Source organism: Anas platyrhynchos, chromosome Z (assembly GCF_047663525.1).
Source record: "Anas platyrhynchos isolate ZD024472 breed Pekin duck chromosome Z, IASCAAS_PekinDuck_T2T, whole genome shotgun sequence".
Lineage (NCBI taxonomy): Eukaryota > Metazoa > Chordata > Aves > Anseriformes > Anatidae > Anas > Anas platyrhynchos.
The window spans coordinates 83,124,173-83,146,909 of NC_092621.1; positions in this window are offsets into that span (position 1 = coordinate 83,124,173).

A 22,737-nucleotide genomic window follows, 5' to 3' on the forward strand; every position below is an offset into this window, starting at 1 on the left:
TGTTCTGTTATAATACATTTCCTGAATCTGTTTGGGAGTTATCATTATCTCAATGAAGAGAATATTGCTGGAATCAAATGAAATACTTTTAACTGCAGTCTTATTTTCATATTTTAGCCAACATCTGGCTGACACTTTCCACAAGGTCTTTCTATATTCAGCTGTAGTAAAACATAGTTTGACACAGCATACTCTGAGTCAAATCTCTTATAACCAGAATTTCAGTGCTTTGAATTTTGTTTTATAACTGATCAGAAATTTCATGTCTTTGAGAGGATAATTTTAAGAAGAGTTGCTATATTCCTCCATAGAATTTTTTAAGTACATGCTTGTTTCATTCTGCAGGTTTCAAACCTTGTAACACAACGGACATTTCAGAATCACAGTGGCAATAAGTGTCTTTAGGTAAAACAATGGAATTATATTTTTGGCTCTTCATTATGAGTGATTTGATAGCAAGGTGTCATTCATGAATATGACACTTTTGCTCAGAAGCACATCCCCCACAACTGTTAAATGATCAAAACAGACCAATAATGGAGAGCTGAAAACTATGACTTTTCTCTTTGCCTCTGGCTACCCCTCAAGTATGATACTTCTGAATACTTGTTCTGCATCTTTGCAAGTTTTTTTTTTTTTTTTTTTTATATCAGTTTCCAAAATTGTCAGAAAGAAAAAAAAAAAAAAGTAGCATGTGCACTTATACTCTGAATCATGATCCACAATATTTTCTACTCTGCTAAATGTGACCTAAGTATAACTACCATCTTTCAGCATATGGCTTAAATTAAAATGGTATTTCCATTATCTTAATACCACTCTTTGTTTTTTAATGGTTGCTGTAGTCACATATTTCTAAGAATGTTTTTTGAAGTTCTGTACTCAGCAATGGAAATATTTTAAATTATTTACTTCAGATACATTGATAAAAGCTTTCATGCTGAAACACATACATATTTTCTAACCCAGTCTTCTTTGTTTCACCACATGAAGAACACTAAATAAATGCAAACTGCTTGTTCCGTCCCAAGTAATGAATAATTCCTGCAGCACAAGGAACCTCCAAACAGGCACCCAGGGAATATTATGGAGTGTGGAAAAAAATCTGTATTTTATAATGATCCAGGTAAAGGAAGAGTCCCTTCAGGTGCTTTGCTTTAAACTTTGTCCTAGCTGTGGACAAAGCAGTATAAACCCAGTCTGGATGATCCAAGTGTCTCAGACTTTCACATAATTAGTATGTCAAATGTTACTGGCTTGTAACAATTGTGTTACATTAACACAATTAGCTACACCTCTGAGTTATGTTGACATAGTAACAATTTTTTGAAGGTTTTATGGGATGAAAAGATCCCAAAAGAAATACTTTCCCAGGCTCCTTATTTTGGCATAGTTATCAAGTCAAGTGTGGTTGGGGGAGAAGGTTTCAGTATGAGTCATTACTCTGAAAAAAATTGGTAAGTATCTCATATGAAACCCACACCCAATTCATCCTTTCAGGCAGTCTGATTATTGTTTCAGTTTTTTAGTGTAATTACTTGATCCTTATTGTTGTTTTAGTAAGTCATACACCTCATATCTTTACTGAAATTACTGTGCAAGTAAATCAAAAGAATCCAGGAGACTTTTCAGATATTTCTGCAAAATGTCCTGCATTCTCAGTGGAGAACACAGCATCTTTCATAAAGCACTTGCCACAATGTGTAGCTTCCCTGTTTATTTTTCTTCAGCCACTAAGGGAATGAAAAAACATGACTGGGACTTTAACAGGTCTAGCATGTCTGCCCGCCTTAATTTAATTCTTTAACATATATCTGTTTTTCCAGAAGCATTTACCAGGTACCCCAATGGCTACTGGACCATACTGGGGATCATGCTTGGGAAAAGTGAGGCTCCATGTTTTGGGGAAGCATGAGAACAACTGATAGCCCCAAAGCTGTAGCCCTACATCTGCTGAAGCACAAGTCATTTCAGTAATTTTTGAAGTCAGTAACTTTAAGCCTCAAAGACACTTGCTCTCACATATATATATATATATAAAATTTATTTTTGTTTTTCCTCCAGTGCACCCTTTCTACCCTTTCTGTAAACTTTGAATCTGCTTTAAATTTATTCTGAAGTCTCTGGATTAAGTTTAATGTTGTTGTAAGATTTCATTTAGGCTTAAGAGTGTTTCTCTTGGTTTCGTTTTCTGTTTCCTTGGATCCTCCATTTGATTTTATACTTCCTCCATACTTTTTTTAGTTAATTTTTATTTTAATTTTTTTAACATTTTGCTATTTATTTAACCAGAGTTCTCCTAGTCAGAAAGCTAATTTAAATGGAAATGTTAAAGATAGACTGTAAGTAAAGTGAGAGGAAATACGAAAAGAAAGTCCATCACTTACAAAAGAGTCAGAGCAAAATAATTCTAGCTCACCTGATTTTCTTCAAGCTATTTTCCCTGCTATGAGAGGTGTTTAGCCCACTCCATTCCCCTATACTTAATTATGTTCACAACAGCTTGCAGAAATTAACTTCTTTAATAAATAAAATATTGTGAGCCATCTCTCCAACTTAAGTTACTGTCTGACTGCACAACAAAAACCAATAAACTTGGCAGTTTTCTTCCATTGTTCATGTGCCAACAAGAAGGCTACAACAAAAGAAATTTTAATTTCATATTTTTGTTCGTAACTGGTTACTGCCAAAAATTTATGTTTTTTTTTTTTTTTTTTTTTAAAGAAGGAACATAATTATATGGTCCTCCTTATGTTCTTATGTGTTTCCTAAAAGCCAAGACTAAGTAACACACCCACTTTCTACTCAACTGATGTTCCTTTAGGGCTCTGCAACACAGGATTCCTCCTGAAATCACAGTCTTATGGTTGACTTGTAAATAAAGGAGCTTGCTAAAAGCTACCATTAGAGCTGCATCTGCAAAGAAAAACACCTAACAGAAGTATAAGCCTCATCTTCTGCCTGGAAAAATTATGGAAAAGATCATCCAGGAAGTAATGTCTAAGCACATGCAAGACAAAGAGGTGATCTGAGACAGCCAGTATGGCTTCACCAAGGGTAAATAGTGCCTGACCAATCTGGTGGCTTTCTACAATTGAATGACTACATGCATTGACAAAGGAAGATCAATCGATGTCACCTACCTGGACTTCTGCCAGGCCTTTGACATGGTCCCACATGACATCCTGATCTCTATATTGAAGATATGGATTTGTTGGGTGGACTATTTAGTGGATAAGGAGCTGGCTTGAAGGTCACACCCAGAGAGTGGTGAACAATGGATCTAAGTATAAGTGGAGGCTGGCAACAGGTGGTGAACCACAGGGGTCTGTCCTCAGACTGGTACTGTTTGATATCTTCAATGACAGACAGTGGAATCGTGTGCACGTTCAGCAGGTTCACAGATGACACCAAGGTGCAGTTGATACAACAGAGGGAAGGGATGCCATCCAAGGGAATCTGGACAGGCTTGAGAAGTGTGCCCACATGAACACAATGAGGTTCAAGTCAAATGCAAGGTGCTCTACCTGTGCTGGGGCAATCCCGGGCATGAGTACAGACTAGGAGAAGAACTTTTTGAGAGCAGTTCTACAAAGAATGACTTGGGGGTTCTGGTGGACAAAAAGCTCGACATGAGTTGGCAGTGCACACTTGCAGCCCAGAAGTCCATCTGCAACCTGGGCTGCATTAAAAGAGAAGTGGCCATCAGGTCTAGGGAGGTGATTGTCCCCCTCTACTCAGCCCTGTTGAGGCCACATTTGGAGTGCTGTGTCCAGGTCTGGAGCCCCCACAACAAGAAGGACATGGGGCTGTTACAGGAGGTCCAGAGGAGGGCCACAGGGGGCTGGAGCACCTCTTATATAAAGATAGACTGAGAGAGATGGAGCTGTTCAGCCTACAGAAGAAAAGGCTGTAGCCTTCCAATACGTAAAGGGGTCTTATATAAAGGATGGAGAAGGACTCTTTGCTCAGGTAGATAATGATAGGACAAGGGGGGTGGGAATTCAAACTAAAAGAGGAAAGATTTAGATTAGAGGCTAGAAGGAAATTTTTCACAGAGAGGGTGTTGAGGCAATGGAACAGGTTGCCTAGGGAACTTGTGGATGCCCCATCCCTGGAGATGCTCAAGATTAGATTAGATGAGGCCCTGAGCAACCTGATCTAGTGTGTGGCATCCCAGCCTATGGCAGTTGGATTAGAACTAGATTATCCTTGAGGTTCCTTCCAACACAGGCGATTCTAAAATTCTGTAATCTACGTTATACAGAAACCTAATGGCAGTAATACCTCTCTCTATATGAATAGGATATATAAATATTATATATATATATATATAAATATGTTTATATATATATATAAACAAGAGAAAAAAAACAGAGTTAAGGAGTGAGATGGGTAAGCTGAGATCAGTGAAGGCCCTCAGTGCATTTTGGACTGATATCTTGGCACTGCACAGAAAGTTCAGCTTGCACTCCTAAACTGTGATGCCCATTTTTTGAACATGTACCACTTGCAAGAGATAGAGGAACTGACTGCTGAAAGTCTGTCCAGGCACCTTTCTCCCCAAAAGCAGCAGAAGTATACTTCTGCAACTGCAGAGTATCTTTCTGCACTGTTGCTACTTATAATCCTTATAGAAGTGTGACGTTCTTAACTGAAGAGTGAGCATAACTTAATTTAATTAGCTGTCCACAACTTTTACAGTTTCCTTAAGGTAAATTTTTGAACCAATGTTGCAGACTACATTTGTAATAAATCACACACACACATCCGCATCTAGGTGGCAGAGCCTGTCTGGACCACTGATAAAATCATGCCATCTGGGCCATGTCAAAGCCTCTTTTTGCAGGATGAGTCTGGCTGCAGAAGAAAGTTCCCACATGTTTCCTTCTTCTTCTAGTACTCATGCAGTAACTGTTGTACACAAACAGTAAGTATCAAAGACTAGATGGGAAAAATACAGACATGCGTATTTGACAGGAAAAATAAATCCTTCCTGTACCTGTGTTTTTGTGTTCTTTAAAGAACAGAGCTACATGTGAATGCACCAGGCCAAGTCTTCTTTGGCTCCAGACAACTCATGGTTTCTCCAATGACTGCTCCGACCCATTATATAGCACCCTGATGTCATTTTCAGCAGGCAGCAATATTACAGGTGAGTGAACTCCAAAGAGCTGTGAAGTTATGAAATATTGGATGTGTTTAATTATCCCTCCGTCTCTTTTCATATTAATCTTTGTTGTTGTTGTTGTTATTGTTGGTTTTTCCCTTAGGGTTTACTTTTCCCCAGAACTCTTCCAGCAAAATTATTACCCAGATTTCCTTGGAAGACATTTTTTTTTCTGTCAAACAAACTCTGTTTCAAAGATTCTGTTAAAAATAAATAAAAAATAATAATAATAATAAAATCAAAACTGTACTAACAGATACAGACATGGTGCAATTTTTGTGGAAATGTGTTTTCTTTAATCAGTGCTTTTACATTCACTGGAAATAAAAAATCTGTTTACTACGCTGGGGGAATTAAGCTCTGAAGAGATTGTTTTAGTTCTCTTTGTTTATGATGATTTGTTAGCTCTTGACTGCAGAAATAATTTTGTTGTTTACATTAATCTATGGTGGCAGTATTAACTTCACATCATACATAAATATAATTATTGATCATTACCAGCTGTAATTCAGTGTTAGAATTACAGATTTACATAATTGTGCTATTAAGTGTAAACTTGAACTTCATATCTGGGGTCACAAATAACTGGAGGCAGTAGAAACAGAAAATTCTGATTATATGTCATTCATATTTTAATACATGCTGTTGCAATTTTGATCAGTGTTAATGTAAATATTTTTATGTACTATGCAGCAATGAGATGCTAATGGCTAGAAATTACAGCAATATTGATCTAGCTAATAAAATGGAATGCATTAGTAAGAGAGAATATTTATTATCTGCTCCAAAAATTACTATACATCATCTGCCCAAGGAACATTTCCTCCATCAAAGTTTGAGATGACATTTTTGCTGGAAATGGTATGAGGCTCTTCTTAACTAAAAATCCAACACAGTCACAGGCTATCTTGTTTTTATTTTTATTTTATTTTATTTTTATTTTTTATTTTTTTGCCTGCAGCTTTTCCACTGATAAAGACTCACAGGGGGAACAAGCTGTATAAAGGAACTCACTTCTGTAATATGTGCTCTTTTACTCCTCATGTGATCTGCATATAAAAAGATACTCCAGACTGATCTGTCAGTACAATGAGCATTGTCCAAAAGCATTAGGGGGATGTGTGTGCACACCTACCTGTGCAGTCACCTTCTTAATTGTCTAATGTTAGAACCGTGAACTCAATTTTGCCCTTATGCACACTGCAGTGAGAGGTCTTATGGGACACACAGCTGCACTGGCTCTTCAGGTGTACATGTAGCACAAATGACAAAACTGCACATCAAAAGCATCTGGACTGATTAGTATTTTGTGAAGAATCACCTGGCTAAGTAGAAAAGACAGTATAACAGAAGGATTTGTGCATCACCAAACGAGGTTATTCAAACTCGAAGACTTTCACAGATTACCATGTTTTATTATTTGGGAAACAAACCACATTCAAGACATTTGGTAACCCAAGCAACTGGAGCAAGTTCTGGTCTTCCACAAGGAGTGATTAACTTGTTATCATTTGCAGCATTTATGCTAAATAGAATGAGAGAACAACAACAACAAAACTATGCTGAAGTGAACACTTGCTGGCAAAAGAGATGGACCCCACCCAAAGAAATGAACATGACTTTTTCCATTTGACAATGCCATGAATTTGTGGTTAATCCAAAATGCACCATTAATATACAGTATAAAACATTTAAGACTACTCAGTGAAACTAATGAGGAAAGCACTCAACTTCTCTGGAAAAGAGAATATGTTAAAATTTTGGACAGGTTCTTCTTCAATACACTTTGTATTTTTTTATGCAAAATATGTAAATAAAATACAACAAACTGGTAGAGTTAGATTTTTTTGTTTGTTTGTTTGTTTGTTTGTTTTCTCTGTGGTTATCTACTCTAATCCTTATTAGATCATATTTATGCTGACCAGTGCACTGAGTGCCTAAGAGTGCCTAAGATCTGACATTGCTAACAATAATCAGCCCGTATGTTAGTTGTTTAAACTGAATGGTAAAACCAGGATCTTCATGAGTTTAGAAAATGGGTTTGTAGTAGGGCTGTGAGAAAATTGTGTTTGATTTTGAAAGAGGAAGATGGTCTTTTTGTGTTAAGTTCTCATTATTATAGATCTGTGGGAAATAATGTCCCAGTTTTAATAAACTGATACATGACTCCTGTTAGTATTAAGAATTAGGACATTTTTGTTTGATTGATTGATTTAATGAAAAGGGTCCTGCAAGCTTTGAGTGTATTAATTTATAAATATTTTCAGTACCAATATGAGTACAAAATATTTTTTGCATTAAATATTAAGTATAACATATATAATGAATTTTCAGGACATTGGATGAAAATTTTGGATGACAATTAACTAACCATTTCCTGTTTCTATAGAAGAATTGTTAGTCCTGTGTATATCCTTGTTTTCTGATCCATAGGAAACCATGAGGGCTGTTCCACATTCTACCATATGTTTGTATATAATTTTAATAATATTTCATTTTCAAATTCAAATGTTTCAATTATAAATTCAACCTTTTAATTACTCTGAATCTTCATGAGGCATAATAGAAATTACCCTCATGCAATTTTACTTAATCTGAAACATGTCTGAAAAACCTGTCATCTATTTCTTTAAAGGCACTTTTCAGATCCACAAAAAGACAGTGAAAAGGTTATGCTCACCCTTCATCTTGAGGAATTGTTGAGCTTAGACAGCAGACTAGGATAGTGAAATATAATACAGAAATATGTTACTTTTTAATAAAATTTATTCTTGCATTATTTCAAGTAATACCAGAAACAAATCTTGAACACTCATGGTAGTTCCCACCAGACATCTACTTGTTTTGTGATCTGGAAAATACAATTATAAGGAGAACAGAGATAGTACAGGCATTGCAAAACATGTCTGTCTCCTAGTGAAAGCTGTAAAAAAAAATAAAAAAAAAATGTAAAAAAAAAAAAATGTAAAAAAAAAAAGTGAAAAAAAGTAAAAGGAAGGAAGGAAGGAAGGAAGGAAGGAAGGAAGGAAGGAAGGAAGGAAGGAAGGAAGGAAGGAAGGAAGGAAGGAAGGAAGGAAGGAAGGAAGGAAGGAAGGAAGGAAGGAAGGAAGGAAGGAAGGAAGGAAGGAAGGAAGGAAGGAAGGAAGGAAGGAAGGAAGGAAGGAAGGAAGGAAGATGCATGGTAGAGATAATCTGAGAATTAGGGATAATTTTAAAGAACAGCAACCCAAAGCATCTGAAACAGGTGTAAGACGTGATTATTTCAACCGAATTTTCTACTATAATTTGCAGAGGAACACATATGCATGCTGGAAGATATTACAAAGAGCCATGCTGGAGTAGGGAAGCTACAATCCTGAGACACAGAGATGCATCATTCTTCATTAGAGCTTTTCACTGTGTATATAATTTAAGAATAAGTATGTATTTCTTTCCAAAGTTTTTTTCAAATTTGTTCATAATACTGGATAACATACCATTTTGAAAGACCTCATGTTGCACGAAAAACTAAGAGTACCTCTGGTTGCCTCACTTGTACCTCCATATAATACTATTTTACAAAATCTGTCTACTGTGCTTCCAAAATTCAAATTCAATTAAAGTTCTGGAAAAAATATTTTGTGTATATATATATATATATATTTTTTTTTTTTTTTTTTGAGCAACAGAAATGTAGTTCATGAAACCATCTTACTGAGACAAAATGAGTACATTCAAATGTTTAAACTATAAATACTGGAAAGTGCTGCTAAAGACATTTCCTAACATTGCCAGGTTTCGCTTCCATAAAGGCTCAGAAATTGTTGTGAGTTGTGCCATGCCTAAAAGGCATCAAAAAGCAAGCAAACAATCAAACAAACAAACAAACAAACAAACAAAAAAAAACCAGCAAAAATGCAAGGCTTAAATGATCCCACACATTTAAATGGGATCAGATTTCTCCAAGTTTAAATATCTGTTGTGAATAGGTAATTTATGTTGTTCCTGGCAGATTCAGCGTAGTGAACGGCCCTCTCCAAAAGATTTTTTCTCTTCTTATGTGTACTACATTGTAGATATTTATGGTGCTCATAAAATCAACACAATTATGGTACTTGAAATTATTCATTCTACTACAGCAGTTTAAGGATATAAGAATTTTCTTCTGATCATTCTTTCCTAGGTTTCTTTATCTTCTCACCTAAGGAGATTTCCTTATGCTGGTTTTGTTTTCTTCCACAAACTGGACTGTGAAGAAAATATTATTTTTAAAAATCTTATGAAATTGATGTTCCACGACACACCAACAAGACTCTAATAATTGTCCTATGGGACATAATTCTCGTTACAAAGTTCAGTACATCTATGTACATGTGAACATAACATCTGAATTTATGCATCTGGAAAGAGGAGTCCCCTTGAAATAATGTAAGTAACATCATATAACAGGAAAAAATAAGTAGCCCTTTTCAAGCATTGTCATTACTGATTGTGATATGATCTATTGATCACAAATTGAGATGATTGTGGTGAAAAAAGGGCTGGAATTTAGTTTAATACACCCTACTCACGAACTGTAATAATCTGTAAATATTTTAGGGAATACTGGAAAAGGTTGTTTCCTTTTTGATATGCTATGAAATATATACACGTATAAATGCATGACTACATCTGTAATGTTTAGCCTACATGTATATATTCATTTAACTAACATTTTCTCCAAAGGTCAAAGATAATTTAACATATTTTTTAAAACCATGACTTTTCACCAACCAATTAAATATTTTACATGAAGCATAACTTGTGTATAAATCGGTTTTGAATATATATTAAATACCTCATGTTACATAGTGCATCTTTCCTTCTATGTGTATCTTTTAGCCTGTAGCTTCCATTCTGATTGCAGTATCTGGGCTTCTTAGCACAAAGAATTTTATCTTTTATCTTCTGCAGTCTTGTTTACTTAGAAATAATAACTATTTTTATTTTATTGAGCATGTAAGTCTGCAGAAAATATAAGAAGAATGTTGCATTTAAATGATTGTTTCATGTCATAATCGTTTCAAGATGTTTTCACTGTAGTAATAAGAACGGTACAGCTTGTTGCTTTTCTCTTCCTCATGGGTTTACCGCTAGCTCAAACATGTGTCAAACAGCTATCTGCAGTAGTGTTCTATGACATGTAGTCTCAATACCACAAATGTCTAAAGCTCCAGCAATAATTTTGTGTTCTCTCCATTGCTCACCCACAAAATACGGCACTGCTGCATCATCTTCAATTTGCTTCCTACATACCTTTTTTTTTTTTTTTAATAGATTGTTCCTTTGGTCCTTCCTCATCCATTTATTTTAGGAAGAAAATAATTTAGATGAATTTCAGAAGAGTATCTAAATGAGAAATAGCCAGCGATATAAATTGCATTACAGGAATATTAGCTACAAATTAAATAAGAAAGATCAGCTCTGAGATAGCTTCCTTTGCTTTCAGAAAAGAGGAGATGATAACGTCAAACAAACCAACTTTGTTGAAACTTTTCTGCAGTGTCCTTTTGTCCATTTGAGATTAAGAGGTTCCTTGTGTTTTTCTTATACAAAAATGTCTGAGAGAATAAAAGCAATCATTATATATTCTATACAAAGAACAACATGTTTCCATAGTTCTAACAAGAACTGAAACTTTTATTGAGATAAACAGTCTCAGGAACTTTATTACTTTGTATTGATCATTTCTACCTGATATTTGTTTATTAATGTACTAAGCAAAATAATAATTTAAAAATTTAAAAAAAAAAAAAAGTTTTATGCTCTTGAGAAAAAAAAAAAAAAAGAAAAAGTACTTATGAAGTGCGTTAAATATTTTCCATATTTTCATACAAAGTAATGTCTGCATCTTAATATTAATGTTTGATGTTTTTCTGTTGCATGAAGACATAAGCTTCACTCAATTTCTTTTTTGCCGTCTGATTTTGTGGTTTTGTTTGCATGCCAGACTTTAGAACGGGCATCTTAGGAACTTAGGAGAAAAATAAATAAATAAATAAATAAATTTGTTCTTGACGTTAATTCTAACATTAGGTCAGTATTTTGCACACACTTTATAAAATCAAAGTTTCTCTTCTGATAGGAACAATGCATTTTAAGCCTACATTTTCCTGAAGATTTAGACATGTGAATCAGTGCTCAGAAGATTTCCAACATGAAATCCAACACAATAGCTCAAAGTGAAAGGTGAAAGGTCACACAAAGCTTAAAATGTAGAGAAACAGAATTAAACTTTAGAAATAGACTCCTGGAAATGAGCTAAATAGAACGGAATTAACAGAAAAACAATGAAAAACAGTTTATATGGAAATATACAGTTCAGATTTTGAATCCAACAATTGATTAAAGCATGACTAATTTCTTTGTATGTATTAGTCCTACCACTCGGCATCCAAATGCGTACTGCATACTTATTCTTGAGATGCAGGAGGAAAGGAAGCCTGTTTTTATTTTTTTGTTGTTGTTTTGCTGTGTTGTTTTTTTGTTTGTTTGTTTGTTTTTTGCTTAATTGTTTGTTTTTGCTATAGAATATATAAGCCCACTAACTCTGATAGTAATATTTTTAGGCTTAGACAGACTCAGTTCCTTATCCATGGGTTTTTAACAACAAATTTTACAAGAAATTATACAATTAAAAAAAAAAAAAAATCAAGTTTTGGCTGAGAGAGCAGTCCAGACAGCTAAAAAAGAAATTTTGCAATATAGAAAACATTTTTAAATTTATTTTTCTTGCAATAACTGTGTATTTTTTTTCCCCGATATTTATAAAGAAGTATTAAAACATCTTTAAAAATATTGCTTTAGTGTTTCCAAACTGAAGAGAGGTAGTAATCAATAGTAAACTTAGCAGAAAAACCTCCAGGATAATACACATTTTGAATGTTTCTTCACTTGGCCATTTTCCAGGACTTCTGAATCAAAACACCAGAGGATTATGTTTATATTTATTTCTTACCATTTAGTTTTTTTTTTTTTTATTATTTTTAATCAGATTATTCTACTCCTATTATTCTATTTTTTATTTTTAATCAGATTATTCTACTGTTTTCAAGGTAGTAGTGCTACCTGATAGCAGGAATAATGTGAGAATTCATGTTAATTTTTGAAATATATCTTCTTTTCTCTGAATGAATAATAAATGTGAATAAAAATGTTATTTAATAAAATATTTTTGACTGTTGGTCACAGCAGCCATCCCAACATAGACGAGTTAGGGCAGATCACACTGCAATGATATTATGAATATTACAAAAATACTGACTACAGAAATATACTCTACTTGCAGTTACCACTGCTTTTTTCCATAGACCACAGAAAACTTAAATCCAAGTGTGGCAATGTGTCTTTCATGGACATCTGACTGAGGTAATATGGTGAACTGACATAGCCTGAGAGACATGAAAAATAAGGAAAATAAACTGGAAAAAAAAAATATATATATATGTAATGTTGGCATACCTCGTTGCTAATATGAAATATAGAGTGAAGTGTGTCACATTTGAGACACTAGTGTGGTTTTCTTACAAAACTGCAGTGCTCTGAACTGTCAGACACTCCTTTTGACTTAAGCAGACAACACAGCATATAATTTGGACCTTACACAAGTAAATGAAAACCACATTGCTTTTGTTTTCTACTGCCTCTTTTGTTTTCTCCTCATTAGTTTTACCTCCGTTTTCAATCTGATGGAAATGGCTTTAATCACAGAAGGCCAGATCCTCAGCTGTACTGGATTTGTGCTGAGCAAAGACGAAGATAATGAGTTTGGAAAAGTAGCTTTAATTTCTTTCAGCTCTCCTCACCCAAAGCAAGCCCAGGGTGTGAGCAGCCAAATTAGTATCAGGATCCTGGATTCCCAGAGATGCCACAAATGAGGGTCCCATGTCCTCAGCACACTCCCAGGGAAGGTTGCTCTTCTCAGGATTGTGTTTTGGAGAATGTCCCAACATCTACTGCTGGAAAGCCACAAACCAGCTGTGAGTGAAGTGAAATTGGGTGGTTATTCAATGCAGGAGACTTCATTAGAATTTTTACTTGTTTGTAGGTCCCAGGTGTTGGATTTTTGGCTGTCTGTTTTAACTATCTGTGAGTTCCTAGCACTTTTGCCAGTGTCAAAGCACATGTTCCCAGAAAAAATGAATTATGAAGATACAGGCAAGAAAAAAATAAATAAATCATGCAGTATATTAATGCATAGAGTCCAATATTAATATATTAAAATACTAATTGCTGTACCATATTAACCCTCCTACTTGTTCAGAAGCAAAACTCCTTGCCAACAGTTACTTAAAAAAGAGGAAATCAAACCTCTTTTAAGAGGTTTTCTCCAGTCTTTCTCTTTCTCTTCCTTCCTTCCTTCCTTCCTTCCTTCCTTCCTTCCTTCCTTCCTTCCTTCCTTCCTTCCTTCCTTCCTTTCTCTTTCTTTTTCTTTCTCTCCTTCTCTCCTTCTTTCTCTCTTTCTCTCTTTCTCTTTTTTCTTTTCCAAAACAAAATTTTACCAATATTGTCATGGTTAAACGAACTTGAAATAGTAAGGTAATTTTGAATGGAAAACTGTTATCTTGACATTGACTTTTCATGTGCAAAGAGAGAATGGTTCATGAGAAAAGGACAAGGAAAAAGTGCACTAAGAAGGATCAATGCCTTGCAAATGTTTCTCTGGGGAATTTTTGTTGACATTTTTGGTGCATCTCTATGACTGCTATTTTCCCTTAAAATACATGAAAATGTTTAATGCTTACAAAAGTACACACCCAGATACTCCATACTCCATCTGGGATGCCTTTCAACCTCTGCTTGCCCTTTTGAATAGAAAAATGGTCAGGCATTGATGACAGGTTCCAACATTGTCTTTTGTCTGGCAGCACAGTGGGGTGCCCAGCAGGGTGCCCCATCTCCCCCCCACATCAAAGACCAGCCTTTCCTTCCCCAGGGTCTCCTCGATACCCTTGTTGCTCCATGAAACATCCTCATCTCCTTCCCCACATCTTCCCACTATGCCTCCCACAGAATTGCTGTTGCCCTTCTTCCTCCTCCTCATTCTGTTCCTCTTTCTCCTCTTCATGCCCTGCCTCTGCCATTGTACTGGCATCTTCCTTTTCCTGTTTCAGGTGATTTCAGGTTTCTTGGCAAAAAAATGCGTAAGTTATAGAGAAATAGCAATGATTTGATTTAATGACACTTACCCCCTTCTGAGAAGAGGGTAAGTGTTTCATATAACTTTTTTTTTTTTTTAAGTCTGTGGTCTCCCATCATCTTTTAATAGAAAAAGGTCACAGGGAAAAATGTAGCTCAAAACACATCCAGAAAATTTCACAGCCTTTCACAGGGAAAGACTGTCCTGTGTTATGTTTTGATTTCTCTTTAGCGGAGGGGTGGTGGTGGTGGTGTTCATCTCATCTAAGTACATACCACTGCTATAAACTTATATTTAGGCAGTTCCTGATCCCAGTTGTCTCTAAACTAGAATATTGGTGTGCATAACAAATGGGGACTTGTCATCAGTTCCAACTGGATGCAGTTGACTTGCAAGACCTAAAAACTGTTGGACCAATATGTGAACACAGACACTGAAAACATCCTTTGCAAAGCAAAATACTCTGAGTTTAAGGGCAAGAAGAGTGCACATGAAAAAAAATAAAAATAAAAATAAAAAAAATCTATGCAACAGATTGCCTTTGAGTAGTGCAGAGATTGGAGAAGTCTGGTTTGCTCCTACAGCCTCACCCACCCCTGCAATCTTTGAGTCTTTCAAACAACTGATGCTTTTTTATCCACTTCAAAGTTCTTTGTTTCAGCATTCCTGCCAGTAGGCCCCTTGAGGATACAAGTTACAACTATACCCTTGTGAAGACAGCTGCACAATAACACTCCACAGGATGAGCAATAAACTGAAGAGGAGTGACATCTGAATTGGTCCATTAGATCTCAGTGAATGAAGCTATATTTAAGTTATTGTTCAATTTTCAGTCCACCAGTGTGCTAGTCTGCTTCTCTTGGAATTAACCACAAGTTAGCATTAAGCAAGCAACACAAAAACAAATGGATGGGATATATATAAGAGGTATAAAATATTGCAAACATTTAAAGTCCTTTGCTAGATCTCTGACTGTTACCTTAAGAGAATTTTTCAGTGGGGTTTTTCTAGTATAATTTTTAAAAATACAGTGCAATAGTTAATTTCTGATCAGCTAATTAACTATTAGTATCTTTATAAAGCACCATCTGATGGATTGATAAACTCATGCTTGAAAGATTATGGAACAAGCTTTCATGCAACAAGGATAGGAGCACTTCCTGCGTTCCTAAAATGTTGCATGAGAGCATGTCTTATTCTAACAGCTTACCCACACCAGGAGAACCTTATTTTGATGTGAATTACTTGTTTTATGAAGCTTAAGCCCTCTCACAAGAGTATGAATTAAAGTCCTCAAAAACAAATTTTCTACTAAAGTAAAAGTCTTCACATGCATTTATATCATTATAACTACATCTGCTTAAATTCTCAAGAAAGCTTTCCTGTGCAGACGAGACTTTTGTGCAAAAAAATATCAAATTTAAGCCTTATGTATTATCTCATAAAACACAGCTCGCTCTTCCTCCCTCCCTCCCTCCCTCCCTCCCTCCCTTCCTTCCTTCCTTCCTTCCTTCCTTCCTTCCTTCCTTCCTTCCTTCCTTCCTTCCTTCCTTCCTTCCTTCCTTCCTTCCTTCCTTCCTTCCTTCCTTCCTCCTTTCCTTCTTTCAAGATTTGTCTAGCTTCTCAAAGATATTTTAGGCATGTTATACTTCATGGTCTTCTGTCTTATGGTATTCTGGTTTCAGCATTAGTGACGCACCATTTGTTGACTGGTCACCTCTTTAGTCAATTAGCTGTGCCATGAACTAGCCAGCATTAAAGACTTTCAGATATTTTCTGAGAGCCAACGACCAAAAACTAAAAAAATGACTAAAAAAACTAGTCAGTCAAGTACCTGCCTTAAGAGATTCTTTAAAAATTGGTCCTCTGACTGTAATAGCAAAGCAGTACACAGACCTGTTGTGGTGGCTTTTGCAGAGTAATATACTAAACATGTAAATTACATTTTACCAGGTTCTTTTCATGTAATATCTGGGCCTGACATCAGGATCATTCTCTGGGGTGGGCACAACTTCTTCTAAGTGGTATATGAGTCTGGGTGTTGCAAATATGTTCTATATGTGTTCAAGTATCTTCTTTCTGAATCATTCATACCAGCGTTCACAATACCATCAAGTCCAGAACTGGCTGTTCACGTTCGTCATGTAAATTGAGATAGTGGTTCTAAATGAGGATGAACGAGACCCACCCAGAACCAGTAAATACCATGCCATCTCGAGATTCTTTTTTTTTTGCATTAATGGAAAATGCACAAATTTCTATTCTTACGTGGGAGCACTTCACTTTTCAGCAGATGGCACTATATAGTACATCCTACTGTGCTTTGCACTTTGCTTAAAATACCCTTTTGCCAACTTGACTTGGAAAACATGTTAAGTGTGACACAGAAAATCTTTGGATGATCTGCAAAAACAGGAAATGTTCTGACCGTGATGTGGAAGAATAGCACAAGGTTCCCATCTCACCAGAGGCAGGAAGTTCCAAGCCACAAATATTTTTGTTCTGCCATAAAAATATGTTTTATGAATTTTAATACTTTTATTCTTTACAGGCAAGAAGCCCTTTCTGTTGGCTAGAGTTAGACACACATTAGGAAAGGATCACACTTTTAATTCCTACATGCCTTGCTGAAAAGCTGTCTTTTAGCCTTCTGAGCAGATATTGCTACTTACAACCAGCCATGAATGTCAGCAACTGGGATTTTTTAGACAGGTATATATCTACCTGCAAAAAGTTTGTAGGTTGCCAAAGGCAGTATCAGGAGCTTGTACCATAGCCGAGTTCCTGACCTAGCATGCTGACTTGCAAGTAGTCAGGGAGGGTAGCGGAAAAACTTTCCAATGTGTGCCAGTTACCTAGAGTAGTGACAACATAATAAAGGAGGTTAATTCCAATAAGAGGACTTTGGATGCCACTCAGTGTAGGGATGTTGGCACTAGTTGCAAGGAAAGCTTTAATTTATTCAGGCAGTCTTTGTGGCCCTGAAGCAGCCTCCAGTCTGAAGAGATCAAAGCCAGGAAAGAAACAATACTTTAGAGTCACACCTTGCCTTCTTGGCTGTGTTTCTAGAAGGTATGTGCATGCAAAGGTCCTCAGATGGATTTCAGGTAACCACTCCATGCCTTTTCCATGGTAGCTGCAAGTAATTGTGAACTTGCATATTAGAAGACCTCACCTTAGCAGATTCCCCTCCTTACCCTTCCCCCCCCTCCCCTTCTTTTTTCCAGTTCAGAGACAACTGGAATGATAAAAAGTTGAGAGTAAAAAATTGTCAAAAATGGTTTTGTTTAACTTTTATGCTCTAAAATAACACCAAGTTTTTCTCTATTTTTTGTTCTCTTTTGCTCTCTCCCATACTCTCCTACAATTGAGAAGTTGATGTTAATAAAATATGTTTACAACAGCTTTTGGCATTTCTTAAGTTCCCATGCATCTTGGTTCAATAATTGCAAATGAATTTGAAAAGAAAGGTAATAGCATCATAATTTTGCCAGAAGTTATAGATCATAGCATGACTCTGAACCTGTGAAATTTTTGAAACGGAAAAAATGTGTGCTGGCAATAACACCTGATCTTTATTTCAAGAGCAGAATTGAAACCAGCCACCCATGAGCTGCAGGTGGGGATCACAAGCAGAATGGTCACCACAAGCAAAACACTGCAGTCTATCCCTTCCTCTCCTCCATGTCTGAAAGTACAGAAGCGGATTTCAAAATTAGATTCTGCTTAAGTAACTTCTAGAGCTCCCATCTAATCTGCAGGCTTCTACAACAGCTTAGGGTCTGGCCTCTACTTTTGCACAGTCTTTTTTCTTGAGAGTGACTTCTGCATTCATGAAAGCGTGAAAATATATATATACACATACACTTTATATATATATATATATACACATATATATATGTATATGCATGCAGTATATATATATTTAAAGAATCTTTCTCCCTCTTTATATCTTTATCTCCCTCTCTATATATGTATGTATGTATGTTACATACAATGGTACACCAGAGTGGGTGTTGCAATATTATTTTAATAGTAAATGTAGCGCCTTGGTATGTGGCACATACTAATGTAATTATCCCACTTGGTATTTCTGGAAGAACAGGATGCACATTTCCCATGGAAAGGCAAAAATTGCAATGAACGTAGAAAAACTTTCAGCTCTTCTTTAGTAACGGATCTTTCATCTCACATAAAGTAAAATTTTACAAAAAGTAGTCCAATAAATTGATACTTTTGCAGCTATATGTTCAGTAAACCAGAACGCTATAGAATGGAGACTTGCAAATGTTGTAGATAATGTAACTTATCGGTAACCCACTCTCTTTTAATCCAGTTCTGTGTTGTTGAAGTATCATTCTTCAAGGTGGTACTACTGTTACAGATAATTTAAACAAAAAAACTGTTCATCAAAGGCACTGCTGTAATACTGTGAACAATATGTACTTTTGCACTGTGTACATTGCCTGTCAGTGTTTTGCACAGGAGTAGGTACTATGCACTGTATATTATTTAGAAATAAGTACCTTCTCTTGGATTTCTATCCCCATACAATTGAATATTATCAATTATATGTAAATTGGACAGATTTATAAGTAATTAAACACCTGCTTCTATAAAACTAGGGAAAATAAATTTAATGTGGCACAAAGGTGTCTTCAAGCTTTTGCATGAAGGTGCATATGTTGGGATTGTTTGTGACCTACTTACATATGTAGTTCCTTGATTTTGCAGTTGCACCAATTTCCCCTTTACATAATACTGCAAGTGAGTACAATTTTAAGGCATATCTTCGTATTCTTACTTGAAAACATATTCTAAAATACCAGTGTTAGAGCTTCATATTAAAATGCACATTTAGAAGCATTAAAATAAATGCAACAGAGCTCACAAAATACTGATTTATTTCAATCATTAGTAGTTCAAATTCCCTTCCTCTTTTTCATGATCCTCTGTTCATGTATAAGTAATATAAGATACTTACTTTAAATAAACTTAATCTATATTTGTTGACCAATATAATTTGATTCTTCTTTATCCTGTAATATTTTTTTTTTTTCAAATAATCACATTTTGCATATTTTCTAAAACTAACTTTACATTTTAACTAGACATGGGTTTAAACCTCAGGAAGACTCCATGTGGTGTATGCCACCAAGCTGTGTTCTATTGAATTTCTGTGAGCATGGCAACTTACATAGAGAGATTTATCTGACAGCCTTGTAAAAATATGCTGAGCTCTTGTTGACTGGACTTTTTGCAAATAGACATTTATTTATAGGGGCATTCTCTACTGTTTTTAGAGCAGATGCAACTCAATGTAGGATAAGAAATGAAATTAGTTTCATATTGAATAAGCCATTTATAGATGAGTAAGACAGGTTTTATTAAATGTTACAAAACAACTGATACAAAGTTAATTATATATATTATATATATATATATATAATTATATTATAAATTATATATATAATATAATTATATATAATATATATAATATATATATTACATTATATAAATATTATATATATATTTTATATATATATAATTAACTTTTTATCAGTTTTATATATATATATAATTTATATATATTTATATATATATATATTTATATATATATATATATATAAATATATAATATATATTATGCCACTGAAGCTGCTACAGCAAAATTTCACTTCCTTTTTAGTAAGTATTTGATAGGTCCACTTGTGGAACCCATAGTGAAACAGTAACTACACAAAGTCTGTAATATAGGACCAGTCTTTGGCAATATTGCATTTAACCTGGAGCTTTGATTCCATAATTCTGGATGGAAAAATTAACAGTTAAGTGAAGGAAAATGATTTTCAATAGGCATCAGAATTTTATTTTTAATTAAGGTAAAAAGGAAATAGATCTGGTTATTTAATTCATTTCTCCACATTGCTGGTCAAACGGGAAACCAAAGGTTACTCAGAGTATGTATGTAATAGAGTCAAAGTAGAAGTAAGGTAAATTAGCCCTTGCAGTAACAGTATTATTGCAATCAAATTTCTTGTATTACCCCAAGCTAGTTTGCCAATTTGAGTACCTCTAGATTATGCTGCAGACGCTTCTAACTGCAGTGTGATCGTGTCTCTAGAGCTAGAGTGTATTAATGCAACCCTCTACATGGCAACGGACTTCACAGTCTCTCTCTGAGCCAGTTAGTCAGTAACCCCTATAACTAGGGGTTATTTATTGAGATTAGGTACCAATGCCCTTAACTTAACCCTTATTTTAAATATATGTACCATTAAACACCAATAATTCAAATAATAAATAGTACCATAGCAACTGGAAAAAGAGGAAATGCAAAGAAGCTCTGAAGCTCTTTCACTATCACTCTCCATTGCATCAAAGAGAAAAATATGCAAATAAAGACTAAGATGGTCTGCCATAGAGATAAACAAGCAATACAGGATTTGTTTCTAATCACTGAGGAAAATGGCTTGTTTTCTTTCTTAGTTTCATTTTCCATGTGTAACTTTCATAACAGTTGTTTTGCCTCATGATTTAATTTCGACAAGCACAGAATCTTTCATTGAAGGATTATATATGAACCGCATATAGAAAACACTGGCTTTCTGTATTTAAATCACTTACAAGCCAACAATGATAAAGAATTAAATTTTCCATTTTAAACAGCTGTGTTTCCAGGCTTTATGACTATAAGGAGACCCTTCCAAACCCAAATAGAAAGTAAAGAGAAGAAGTGACCTTTTCTATCAACAGATATAAAGAGAGAAACTGAATTCCCTTTTATGAATAAGCTGCTAACTCTGAAGCTTAATGATGAATATTTAAATGTCAAGATTAACTATTTTAGCTGATATATTCAACTACGTTCTTCTTCACTGCTGCTGAATTTAATAGGAGCTGAAAATTTAATTAGTGCCTTCTGTAGCTAGATCAATTGATAAAAGTGATTATATGGTTTGTTTACTTATGACAAGGGGGAACCAGAATTGGTGATTGAGGAGGTCCCATCAACTTCTGTGTTCCTTAATATCAACAAAACTGTATGTTTACACAGTGACTACAAGGTGCTGAGATAGCAGTAATAGGGTAGTGTTTCTTACATGTATAAGATACATGTAAGACGAGAGAAGGTGGTTGTTGACAAAGTGAGAATATAATGTCCCCAAATGTTATACTTTTTTCTACAATTCCTATACTGCAACTGAAAGATGATAGTGTAGCGCTATGCTGGGGCTAAAGACATCAGTCATCTCAGTTTTAAATGCCAAACTCTTACTTCTTTTTAGTTAGCAGAAGTCTCAACTTTCTCCCACTCTACTATGACATTTCTGAATCTTCACCCCTAGCAACTCCTATTTTGTAGCCTCACAAGTCTCTGTTGCATAATTCTTTCACTCATTGTCACATTTAAGTTAATGAAAATCTTAAAAAGCTTAATTCATCTGAATTTGTTACAGAATTTAGAGCTAGCATGACTCACAAAGCTGTGGGCATTGCTGCACTATTTAAATCCTACATACAGTAAAGAACATGGCCTTGTGGTTACAAGAAAGAAGTCCAATATTAACTTTTACATAGCTTAATTTCTTGCTTAGTACTCTTGATACATGGAAATTCCATAGCCTGTCATGGCATTGCTTGGTGTGCATCCACATACTAAATGATGGTCAATGCTCAAACAGTGAGACACAAGCTGTTTCAAAACAGCAGATAGCCTGGCAGGAGATATTTCTGTCAATTGTGGTAGTGGCTGTTGTGATGCAAATATATGGCTGGAAAAAATATATAAATAAATAAATAAATCTCTGTAATCTCTGTCATTTACACTATGCTTCTAATATATTACAAAGTAAACTGAGGAGACTGCTGAAGCTGTGATAGGGGAACAATCTTTAACATAAGTCCAAATTACACAGTTCCCAGGCACGGTATGGATTTTACTGGCTCTGTTCACACCTTTCTTGAGAGTTCAAAGGAAAATCCATGGAAAGAGCTTGCCAATGCTAAATGAGAAAAATTGAGAAGCTAAAGGAAGATTTTAACCTTTTTTTTTTTTTTTTTTTTTTTTTGTCTGAAAGTCTGAAGCCAACATATGATGTTACTTATGTTTTTGAATTATATACTATCTGATGTTTTCAAAAAATGCATCTGACTTCATTTACATAACTATGGCATCCAAATTTCTGGAAGTTCTATAGAAATGATAATAAAAATATAATAATTTTAATAAAGAAATAAAGATAAGTGATATCTCCACAACTTCTTTTTTACATTTTTTTTTTATAATTATTATTATTTTTTCCCTGGTTTGATTGTTGTCATGTTTTCACATCACCTATTTAAGTAATTAAAGAATGAAAATTTTAAATGTCTTAATGAAATTAGCTCAGTTGAATTCAAATGATTA